Below are 13028 nucleotides of genomic sequence, written 5' to 3' on the forward strand. Positions count from 1 at the left end.
AGATGCAAAAATATTGTGAAAAATAGCAGCTTTCTCCTGAAATTCCATGTCTCTCTTAAAATCTCACATTCCCAGGGCACCTGGGTGGCTCAGTCAGTTGAGCGTCCAAGTTCAGCTCAGATCACGCTCTCACAGTTCATGAGTTCGAGCCCTGTGTTGGGCTCTGTGCTGACAGCTCAGAGCCTGGAGCCCATTTCAGATGCTGTCTCCCTCTCTCTCTCTCTCTCTCTCTCTCTCTCTCTGCCCCTTCCCCCCGCCCCCCATCAAGCTCTGTCTCTCTCTCCTTCAAAAATAAATAGAAAATATATATATATTTTAAATTTCACATTCCCTCCCTTTTGAGGATGCTATTATTGCTTTGGAAAAAATATGTCTGATAGTTTCTTTGCTCAAATGGGTGATCACTGGAAGCTATGTAGCCTAACTCAAGTGAAGTAATTTTCCTTTCTGTTGTGAATTCCAACTTAGTAAAATGAGCTGTCTAAGGCACTGCTAATGCAGTAAGGTATGTGTCTAATGATGCCACTGAGACCAACCTGGATGTAGTTAATTTTAGCAAATATACCGGGCTAATCATAAGCATTCTAGAACTTAGTGATTATGAGATCGACAAGTGGTTTCAAAATTTCACTGAGCAGAGCCATCTCTTGGTGACAGCTCTGGAATGTAGAGATGTCAGAGAATTTTACCAAGGAGAAGCCATTCTTAGAGAAACACTAACTGAATGCACAGAATCCACCTTGCATCTTATTAGAAATCTGTTTAGATTCACAGGGAAAAAATGGGCAAAACAGTGATGCAATGCTATAAGCCATACTTGCAAATATATTGTGAAGACAAACAACCACTCCCTTGATGTTAAGAAACCAGTGTCACTTTATGTCAGAGGCAAGAGAAATTAACCTTCTCTGAGGAAGGTTTCTCTTCTTAGAAGCCACCAGGTCCACGGTCGTCTTCATTGCACCCATTTAAAATGAAGCTGGCCGTATATGTAAGAAACGGGTAACGGACTCTGGAGGCATATAGAGCGAGCTGGAGTTATTCAAGATGGGAACTGTGGACTGTTCGTTGTGTCCACTTTCCAGCGTTTGCTTCTGCCCAAGATGGGATTGGGGTGAGACACTATGATACTATGATAAGACATTGGCATGGAAATATATAAATGTGAAATATATAAATGTGACTTCTACGAGGGTGTGGTTGGAAGTGGGACAATTTGCAGGGGAAGTCATGATTTAGGCAACCATTAAAATTAGGATGGGCTTGGGGCGCCTGGGTGGCGCAGTCGGTTGAGCGTCCGACTTCAGCCAGGTCACGATCTCGCGGTCCGTGAGTTCGAGCCCCGCGTCGGGCTCTGGGCTGATGGCTCGGAACCTGGAGCCTGTTTCCGATTCTGTGTCTCCCTCTCTCTCTGCCCCTCCCCCGTTCATGCTCTGTCTCTCTGTGTCCCAAAAATAAAAATAAAAATAAAAAAATTAGGATGGACAGGGTTAGCATGGGCAGAGAAGAGGATATTTGGAGCAGCAGAACCAAACATATGGAAAAGAACTTGGGAGAGAGTGAGAAGGCTGGTTTGTGAAGCGTGGTCATGGCATGTGAGGGAAGGTACAGGAAAACAGCTTGTGGGGAGACGTGCCTCCCACACAACGTCTGGAGTACAATTCTAGTTGGCCAATTGATTATATGACTTTGATTCTGGGCGATGTTTGTGAGCCACTTTCGCTATAATTGCCATAATATTTCTCTGTACGAGTGTTGCTAACCTTTCTCAGACAAATGGAAGGTATGATTAGTTAAAATGTCCCACGAACAATTTGAACAGGTGCTCAGCCTACAGGACGTGAGTACATGTTTTCCTTTTCAATAACCACCCCTCCTGCTTTTTTTTTTCCTTTTTAAAGTAAAATAATTAGAGCATACATGGTGCTTGTATTTTACAATCTTAAAATTAGTGAGACCAAATGAATCATATTAGAAACATTATACTAAAATGCAGTATACATTTTAGCTTAAGGAAATAGTCAAGAGTTTTTACACTCGTCATTAGCTATTGATATAATATTAAGTGATTTCTGATCTGTAACATAAAGAAGATAAACCATCAGGTTTTTAAAATGAGGAAGGCCAAGGTGCCTGTGTGGCTCAGCCGGGGAAGCATCTGACTCTGTTGCAGCTCAGGTCATGATATCACGGTTGTGGGTTCGAGCCCCCAGTCGGGCTCTGCACTGACAGTGTGGAGGCTGCTTGAGATTCTCTCTCTCTCTGCCCCACCCCCACTCACACCGTCTCTGTTTCTCTCAAAATAAATAAATAAAAATTTAATAAAACAAAATGGGGAAGGTCTAGCCTTTCTGCTTAGTCTCCTTTATAATTTGGAGGAGTTCTAATTGCAAAGGGACTCCCACCAATCTTTAAAGCGACAGGAAAGAAGATGGGGGCAGAAGTTTGGAAACCCATAGGGAGACATGGGGTGAAAGCAAATAGTAAATTGCCCTATTCTAGGTGGAAATATGGCAGCAGAGGTGAGGTGAGGAGTTCACCATGACCACGTGCCCCCCCCCTTCCAGAAGGTGAGATTTCGTGCTGTAATACGATTCTGCTGAGGTCCTGCACTGATGCCATTCCATATTTTGTTCTTCTCACCCTCACTCTAGACAAAGAGAGGGTGCTCTCTGAGAAATAACACGATTATTTAAGAAATGACGGCCCAACTTCTGTAATAAGATCCCTGACTCTTTCCCACGCTTAACAAAGAAATATTTATCCTAACTTTGGGTTGGGGAGTGGGACACAGAGAATAACTAATTCGTAAAGACTCAACATTGTGGGAATGCTCTTTTTATTTATTTTTACTTTTTAATTTTTTAACGTTTACTTACTTTTGAGAGACAGAGAGCAACAGAGCATGAGCGGGGGAGCGACAGAGAGAGAGGGAGACACAGAATCCGAAACAGGCTCCAGGCTCTGAGCGGTCAGCGCAGAGCCCAGTACGGGGCTTGAACTCAGGAACCATGACATCATGACCTGTGCCGAAGTTAGACGCTTAACTGACTGAGCCACTCAGGCACTCCTTATTATTTTATTTTAAAGTTACACTGCAGTGCTCCTCAGCCTGGTGTGCCTTTGCCCCCCAGGAGATATGCGGCAATGTCTGTGCTTTTGGTCATCACACCTGGGAAATGAGTATTGGTGTCTCATACATAGGGGCCAGGGATACTGCTAAATCTCCTGCAATGCACAGGATGCTAACTGTCAACAGCGTGGAGGCTGAAACGCCCCGAGTTTTAGTGAAGAAATTCTCTAGAGGTCAAGACATTTGGACTCAGTGATAGCACTACAGTGTGCCCTTGCTGCCTGTCATTCTTGGCTAGATGATTGTGCCTCTCGTTATCGAAGTCTCTGCAAAAGGACTATGTCGCAAGTGCTCCCTCAACAAATTGAGGTGTCAGGCAGTTACCAAAAGTAGGAATCGACTTTGACATACTTTGCAGGACCGTGACCGATTTTGTTTGTCACATTACCATTGGATATGAAAGTCTAATATGGCATTTGCATTTGTGCAATGTGTCACTTGAAGAAATGGTGCCCGGATTTTGGTGACATCCGGTCCAAAGGCCAGCAGGATGTCCCTCCTAGATGTGATGTTCCATCCGTAACGGAGCGCGAGGTGGAAGAGGTCCAAGGGAAACTGGAGGTTCTGCCTTGGCCGGATAACTTGGTGTAACAATTGGGCGATGCTTTTCAAATTGGAAATTGCCTGCACAGTTTCTTCTTTCCTTTAATTGTGACAAGCTTCCTCCCCTCTCTGTGCCATATTATGATTTTTTGTACGATGCGGTCTACCCATTATTCCACTGCGTGTGTTTGCTTCATAATGAGACTCTACCGCATCGAAAAACGACACGTGTGGAAAAGATTCGTAATAAATAAAACACCGTACATACTAACAACAGAAAAGCTCCTTTCCCAATGGCATTGGTATAGACTGGTTGATGGAGATGCTTCGGGATAAATCATTACAAGGAAGCATAGGCACATCCACACAGGGGTTAGCGGAGGATAACGATACATTTACTGCCACACATGCCTTCCTGAAACAATGAGGCAGCGATGAGCAGTGGGAAAGCTGGGTCCTTGATTTATTAAAAACATCTGCCTCAGAAAGACAAAACTAGGGGAATTTCAAGTCATCATGACAAACTGTTTTTGCCTGGTTTGTGAAAGTAGGGTCTTTCTGAAGTAGGTTGTTTATGCATTTTAATACCCGCAAGAGTGGCAGTATCTTTGTGGTAGTCTCTCTCTCCATAGAGACAGATACAGATAGAGACATCGGTACCCGTATAGATACCCTTGCTTCTGTCAGATGTGTCTCTGCACCTTCATAGCAGAGATGTGACAGTGACACCTGCTCGCCGTTCTTTTCCTAATTGTGTTTTACAAGAAAACGGGCTCTTCTTAATGCTAAGCTCTGAAAATGTCTTAAAGTAGGATTAGGTGTCTTTTTCAGCCAAGGCCACTTAAAAAGCCTTAGTGGTAAAATACACAGGTTTTCCCACGGGAGGGGGGCAGGGGGTAGAGGTCCTGACAGCAATCGGCTTGACGTCCTTTTCCTGAATTTGGAGACAAGTAGACATTGCTGTTGTTGAGGACAATGAGACCCCTGTTGAAATTATATTTTCACATGTTAGCCCCTCGCTGTAACCTTGAGGAGAATGGAGTGTGTCGGTGAGTGACGCTTCCTGTTGTCCTGGGTGGCCTCATCCTCTCTCTGGGGACTGTTTAGCCATAAGCGTGAAAGGCTGGTGAGAAAGATAATTGGCCTCAAATCCATAGGTGTATTTTTGTTATTTTTTTTTAATTTGACTAGATCCAGTTTTTACCTCAAGAACCCTCCAGGATGAATTCTGGATCCTTTTATAATGAAACATTTTAAATTAAAGGGGCTAGTATATTTAGCGCATATACACGGCTAGCTCTGCACTAAGCAGTGTAGATTATGCTCTGGTTTCTCAAAGTCAGCACTATCGATATTTGGGGTGAGTAATTCTTTGTTGAGTGGGGGTGGGGGAAGGTGTTTTGTTCACTGGCAGGTGTTTCAAAGCATCACCGGACTCGACCCTACAAATGCCAGTAGCACCTCTTCCCACAGTGACAAAAAAAAAATTGCTAGATGTTGATGATGCTCATCAGGGACACATTCTGAGAACTGTGCATTAAGATGATTAAGATGTACATAGATGAAAAGAATAGGTTGCATGGAAAAAGAGGTCCGTGTCTGTGCATAGTTAGACCTGAGATAAAAGAGATGAATGCTTTTAAATGTATATTCATAATATAATATAATTAACATAATATAAATAGTACTGATATAACATATTAATATGTTATATAATTATATGTTACATATATATACATATAATATGTGTTATATATATATGTACATTTGTCATTGATGTTTATATTGAATACTCCAATATAATACAGCTTATTGCCGAAATATATATTGTTAGCATGAACATTGCCTACAGGACACATGCAATTTAGGTTCTGTGAAAACTAGCAAGAACCCGGAATATTATAGGAATTCAATAAAGTTTGACTCATAAAATTAATTATCTAAAGTTTCAAGGACACGTTCTTTCCCCTCTGATTTAAATTATAGCTTGCTTTCTACATGCTTCCGTGGGAGTATTTTCATTAACGACCCCTTGAATTGTCTGTGTTCCTTTTATATGGTAGATAGGCGTACCCCCTCTTCTGTCTTAAACTGCATTTGACAACTCAAATAGCAAAGAACCTACGTCTGCAATTCTGCTTCAAGCTGACCACTACTGGGCAGCAGACGAACTTTGCTTCAGAATTTGGCGGATGGTCTTTTGCCTTCTTGGAATTCTCCTTCTCTTGGTAGTTGTAGATACATTATGGACCCTGGATCGCTTGCCTTATGGCCCTACCTCCGCCGGAAAACCGTTGAAGTAGTCTGCTCCACGTAAGTCCGCTCCAAGGAGAGTTGTCAAAAACGATCACACTCACGTGACATGAAATATTGATAAAAGATTCCTCCGTTTTAGAGGATATTTCCAATTTAAGTCTGCTAGTAAGTTTGTGTAACTTTGTGTAGTGACAGAAGATAACTAGACTGATTGGGGTGATCACACCAGAAATTAATAATGCTGTACGTGAATTATACTGCAAATTTTTTAAAGAATAAAAAATTAAATAAAAACAGTACACTGTGGCAGCACCCTGCACAGGACTCTCCTTTGTGGTTTCTGGTTAGTGCTCTGTTTCTTATGATATCAGATATTGACACATCTGTCCCCCAGTAACCAATTGACACCTGCCCCGTGCCCCGTATATGGGATTACGGCCCTTTTTCTTAAATATCCTGTCCTAGCTATGTTCTGTGAAATGACTCATGGGTCTCTTCATTGACCACAAGCCCCAAACACAATTCTTGTGTTATAACCCCTCGTCTTTATAAAATGTAAACATTTCTCAGGCAGGTTCCTGACAGGCTATTCCTCTCTATTAATGGAGTGGCCACAGGCCCTATTTTTGTTTTGTTTTGTTTTGCTTTCTTTGTTTCCTAGTTTTTTTTGTCCTTATGGATACCTTTAAGCCATTTATATCCTGTTTATTGACCTTTGTTTCCTAGAATGGGTTCTATAAGACAAAATGACAGCTCCTGAAGGCGCCTGGGGGCCTCAGTCTGTTAAGTGTCTGACTCTTAATTTTGGCTCAGGTCATGATCTTAAGGTTTGTGAGATTAAGTCCCGCATCAGGCTCTGCTGCAGAGCCTACTTGGGATTCTCTCTCTCCTTCTCTCTCTGCCCCTCCCTGACTCAGGAGCACGCATGTACTCTCTCTCTCAAGATAAATAAACTTTTTTGTTTAATGACAGCTCATCACAAAAGCAATGTCCTATTCACTAATACAGGATTTAGTTTTAACCCTGGATCATACTCTGCTTTGCATTGTTACTCACAGTTTTGGGTGTGAGTCTTCTCTTTCCAAAAGGATTGTTGATTGGTCTTAATCAAGGGCTCTATCTTATACATATCTTTTATAGCATCTTGCACCCTGTAGTTAAGTATTCAGTAAACATTTAGCCAAGCCCTTAACGCAGCTGTCAGCTATATTTGCATAAAACCCAGTTCTTAATTTAAATGAGTCAGGTACTTTAAAAACTTAAAAATTAAAAAATAAAAAAAGGGTGGGGGGGGGCGCCTTGGTGGCTCAGTCAGTTGAGCCTCAGACTTCAGCTCAGGTCATGATCTCACAGGTTGTGAGTTCGAGTCCCAAATCAGGCTCTGTGCTGACAGCTCAGAGCCTGGAGCCTGCTACTGATTCTGTGTGTGTGTGTCTCTCTTTCTTCCCTTCCCCCACTCACACTCTGTCTCTCTCTCTCCTTCAAAAATAAATAAACATTAAAAAAAAATTTAATGAGTCAGGTACTGATAATCATCAAACGAGGGAAGAATTTTTGGATCAGAACTTATTTCTGAATACCATGAAATCACAAAATTGATTCTATTTGAATAATTGGCCCTGGATGCTTATATTCTATTTTTCTCTGTTGTGTTAGTGCTTACATATTTCATATAGGATAGAGCTTTTAATGATTTTTAATTTCTTAGTAGTTAACTTTGCCATCCAGATTGCACCCTTCCTTATGTTTTAATATCACTTGCTTGGATGTGTGGGTGTGCGTGGGCCAGCACGTTTTCTGAGGTCAATGAAAAATAAAAAGGAAGTGAAAGGGGAGGGAAGCTCAGAAAACATGGAAGGTTCCAGGAGTGTCCAGACTATAAAGCAGAGCCTGAAAACATTTGTGTCATGGAGACTCAGGCTCAGAATAAATGCGATAATTTTCCACCTAGGATTTACTGGCTTTCAGAACCTTGGGGAACTTTATTTTTCAGGCAGTGAATTATCAGACCAAGGATGATTATCAGATTTATAACAAATATTATTCCACACAAACATTAGGAATTGAAGTGGAACATCATCTTGTGCTGGCTTTCTGCTGATTTGGAATGAGAATGATAATGAAGAGAATGTTTAGTATTTCTTATAGTATACTCACTGTCAAAGTTTACTGAGCAGAGAGCCATAGGAAATTCCATCTATGAACTTCTGTAAATGATTTCTCTGAGGTATAACTTTGGATCATTAAAATCTATCAGTGGCAAAGTTATTTTAAATAAAAGGAATTAGGGGCACCTGGGTGGCTCAGTGGGTTAAGCATCCCACTTCGGCTCAGGTCATGATCTCGCGGTTCGTGAGTTCAAACCCCGCATCAGGCTCTGTGCTGACAGCTCAGAGCCTGGAGCCTGTTTCAGATTCTGTGTCTCCCTCTCTCTGTGACCCTCCCCCGTTCATGCTCTGTCTCTCTCTGTCTCAAAAATAAATAAATGTTAAAAAAAATTTGAAAAAAAGGAATTAATATAAGAACTAGTGTGGTCTATACAGTTTAAAGACCATTGGTGTAAGAGTATTTCTTTTCCTTACTGATGAGTGATCTCATTGGTCTGAATCTGCACCTGAATCCTGGGAGAGTCCTAATACAGGTCCTAACAAAAATCACTGTTTTTCTGTAACAGTCAGTGACAACGTCTGTGGCCATGCAAGGCAAACTATGTGTACTGGTAATGTGCATTCACTGATGACTTTGTTTTTTAATCAGGAAGTGATCTCGGTGGACAAAAAAGGCTTTGTCAATTTCTATAGCCCCTAGGCTGCAGTAGTCACTCTAGCAAAATAAGCAAGAGACCAAGCAAAGAGCTCGCAGGATCCATGAGCTGGGTGCTAAATGCAACTGGGCCCCTGGGTTTTGGTGAAGAAAATCCTCTCTCAGGCACAGTCTGCCAGACAGAAGCTCTTTTGACACGGTCCTTTTTGGATCTGACAGCCAATTTGAAAGTGACTATGCGCGCCCCCACCCCCAATTTAATTACCCCTGCATCTGTTGTGATGCCGCTTGTGAGGAACAAGCTGCCACTACTGTGTTGTTATTGAGGTTGTTGCCTCCCTTCATTTATCCTCAGGCAGTGGCTTTGCACGCAGTCTGGTTGGCCATCATGCTCAAGCTGTTAGATCCCCACCCCATGCTTCAGGGTGCAGCAAATGCTGTTTGCTGACTGTAACAAGCTGAGAGAGTTGTTATCACCCATTCACCAGTCTCTCTGCAGGAGCCGGAGAGGAATGGGGGCAACGATGATTCAGTGACTGTGTCTGTGCTGGTAACTCACAGAATATGCTCAGCTGTCAATACAGCCACAAACTCTGCCCGAATGGTTTCTCCAGTTGCCGATTTAGCGCCGTGATCTATGAAAGAGTTTAGCTCTCTTGCTTTCTCTCTTTTTCTCTACCTCTTTTGCTCTTTACTTTTTTTCCTTTTGTCTCATAGTTAGTTCATCATTTTCTTAATAAGATCTATCATCTATCTATAGATCTATCTATCATCTATCTATGAAGAGAGAGGGAGAGAGTGCACAGGTATTGAGGGATTTTTTTGACCCCATTTCACACTTCCTGTTACCATTGTTTTTTGTTGTTGTTTGTTTGTTTTGACATTAAGGAACACTTGACCACTTAGACCCCTTGACCCTTCAGTCTAGTGTAAAAATCAGTTACAGACCTAACACAACTGATTTAGTAAGACTTTCTGATTCAGTTCAAATCAGTACCCAATTCCAGGGCAAAAGTCATTAAAACTGGAGTCTTCCTAAGATTACCCACTAAGTTATCAGAAAGATTCCTCTTTTCAGTACTACTCTGAAAAGTACTGTAGGCAATGAATGCCAGCACAACACTGCATCATAATACCAGGAAAAAAATAATAGAAGAAAATGAAAGGAAAGGAAAGGAGGGCAAGCAATGAGCCTGCAGGGAATGAAGTGAAAGTCATTCTCAAGGTAACTTTGACACTTTTAGAAGTGTGTCTGAGAAGTAGAAATTTGGATGTCTGTCTTTTGTCCCGGTCATCTAAGAGAAGATGAACTACATATCAGACAGTGAGGTCTTTTGTGTGTATAATTTATATTATGCTCACAGCAAAGCTCCAACATGCTATCGATCATCAATGCCAATTTAGAGAATTGGAACGTGAAGCTAGAGAAGAAAAGTCACTTGTCCAAGTTTACACAGAATACAAATTCGTAGCTGGTGTTCAAGTCTGGGTCTGCTTCCTTTTCCACCTCACTGTCTTTCAGGTATTTTACATGCATGTTGACATGGGGTTGCATCTATATTCATGTAAACTAAATTTTCTGTACTTTTCGAGCTCAAATGGTTTTTAATTCAATTTTTGATATACACAAAATTGAAAATGCTTCTACTTTGCTCCTTCACTGGCCGGATAACAGAGCTAACCAGGAAAGGCTAGGAGTATAGATCATGGTCATGGTAGCTGTTGTTCCTTCAGAGCCATAAACTGTACCTCAAATCGTGTATACCAACGTTTAGGTGCTACAAGTCAAGTCAGGGAAGGAGGCAAGAGCAAGCTTAAGTCCATTTTTTCTATTTACAAAAATAGACTGAAGTTTCCATCATGCTGAAAGCATGTTTAGTTTTATCAACTGCCACGAGGAATAAAAACATTTCTAATTCAGAGAACTTCTTACCTCAAACAATAATTTATACACTCTTTTTCTTTACAAATGGGTGCACCCGAAATATTCTGATATTTCCCATATTACCACATTGTTGCCACCAATATGCTGTGTAGTTTTTAAGAACTCACTCGTTGCATTTGATTATTCTGTCTACGCACCAGGAAAGGCAAGGCGATCATGTTAGTATCAGGTTAAATACAATGACGTTGAAATGAAATTAGATCTACAAGTTTCTTTTTTACCCTCTTATGTTTGTCCAATAAAGTGATCAAGCACTTTCTGTTCTTCATGTGAATGCAGTCTAAACATTCCATTTATCTGCTTGTTCTTATAGTCATTTGCCCCCCACAATAACTTGTACACAAAAAAGAATCATCACTTTTTGACGTTTTCAGGATTTCCAACACCAAGATCTCCAGAGATCTGCTGGCAGTCTGCAACGAAGAACGAGGCGAAGCTTCTATTTTTGGTTTTGGATCTTTGTTTTGGTTTATGTTTTTAATCATTAAAGGCCCCCTAAGACTATTGGAAACACGGTATCACTGAAAAGCTCTGAACGAGAAGTTGGAGTCAGGCAGAAATGGGATTTAACTCTTGTTCCTCCACTTAGTTGGTATGAAGTCATGGACGAGTTACTTTACTCCCTCAGACACACTTCTGTACTTGTCCGATGGGACAATGCTCCCATTTCATATGCTGGCTATAAGAATTACACGAGATAATATAGAGAAAGTGCTAAGCAAAGTGATCGATATCTCTTATGATAATGGTACAATTTTCTTGAATTAGAGAACTTATGAGAATGTGGTAAAACATACTTTTGCTTGTTGGATCAATGTGCTGCTATTGGCTCAAGGATCTTGAGGATGATTATCCTGGTGAGATAAATCCCCAAGTCACTCTGTTATGCTTTCTTTCGTTCTTCTTTTTTAAATGTTTATTTATTTTTGAGAGAAAGAGAGAGAAGGAAAGAGCACATGAGGAGGGAAAACCAGAGAGAGAGAGAGAGAGAGAGAGAGAGAGAGAGAGAGGATCTGAGGCAGGCTCCACATTGACAGCACAGAGTTGAATGTGGGGCTTGAACCCAGGATCTATGAGATCATGACCTAAGCTGAAGTCAGATGCTTAACTGAATGAGCCACCCAGGAGCCCCTCTTTAGTTTTTCTTTTGTCCCTCAAAAGCTATTGTCCACTATCTCTTTTTTGCTGATTTTATTGTGATATTTATATGTGGTATTCTTCTAATATTTCTGCTTATTCATGATAAACATGAGAATATCAGAATGTAAAACTAATGGCAACAAGAAATATAGAGAACTAAACAGACCATGTAGGAGACAGGAGGCAAGAATTCCTAACATCTGTTTCTAGATCTGTTTTGAATTGCAATTTGAATGTAGACGAACCTTTAATTGACAGATGAGAGCCTGTTGTTCAGAAAAGCCATACCCATTATAAGATCCATTTTTAAACTTATAAAGGCAGTCTTACAACTTCAATAGTTTATATTTTTTCAAGATAACTGCATTTACTGGGGTTTCAATTGCATCCTATATTTTCCTTTCCCAACAGTAATATGGAAACTGTTCAATTACACAATAGCAACTTAAGGGTAGAGTAAAACCTCAGTAATTTCGGGGTACCAGAGAGGGGGCACCGACCTAACAAAACTCATTGTGCTTTTCTAAGAGATGTAGGAGAAATTCACTACACATCACTAAGACTAAGAGTAATAAAGCATTAAAAAGTAAAACATTTGTTCCAAAATGAGACACTCTAAGGATGATAACGTACTGTTATTTTACTTTAAACTACACCTCTTTTTTACGAAAATGAGTCCAAACCTATGATTATTCAAGGTCATTGATAATGGCGAATAAGGTATACTTGCAAATGATAAATGGCACATAAGTGAGTCGAGAGCGGGGGAGTGTTGTTGTGGTATAGGAAGATTGGGAGGGCCCAAATATTTCACAGGACAGGTTATAACCGAAAGTTATTGAATCAATAATATCCTTCTGTTCTAAATCGAAAATGGCTGACCTAAAAAGTCTCAGCAAACTGGAAGCACACTGTCTCATTTTGAAATGGATGTGCCATTGAAAATATGTACTTTGACTACTGACTGCCAAGTCAGTTTGAGCTCTGTCTCCTATTTCTATTTAAGCCACCTCTTAAACAACAATATCACTTCTAGGATTCGGCTTAAAGAAGTCTGGCATCAAGTGATCATAAAATATGAACATAGAATACGCTCGCAGAGTACTCATACTAGCACATATTGTGTAATAATGTAATGATATAAAATATATAATAAAATATACTATAACAGTAAACCATTTGGGCCCTTACTGAAAACCAGGGGCCATGCTATGAACATTTCGTGTGTTATTTAGTTTTATACTGTGG

The sequence above is a fragment of the Panthera tigris genome, chromosome B3 (genome assembly GCF_018350195.1).
Source record: "Panthera tigris isolate Pti1 chromosome B3, P.tigris_Pti1_mat1.1, whole genome shotgun sequence".
Taxonomy (NCBI): domain Eukaryota; kingdom Metazoa; phylum Chordata; class Mammalia; order Carnivora; family Felidae; genus Panthera; species Panthera tigris.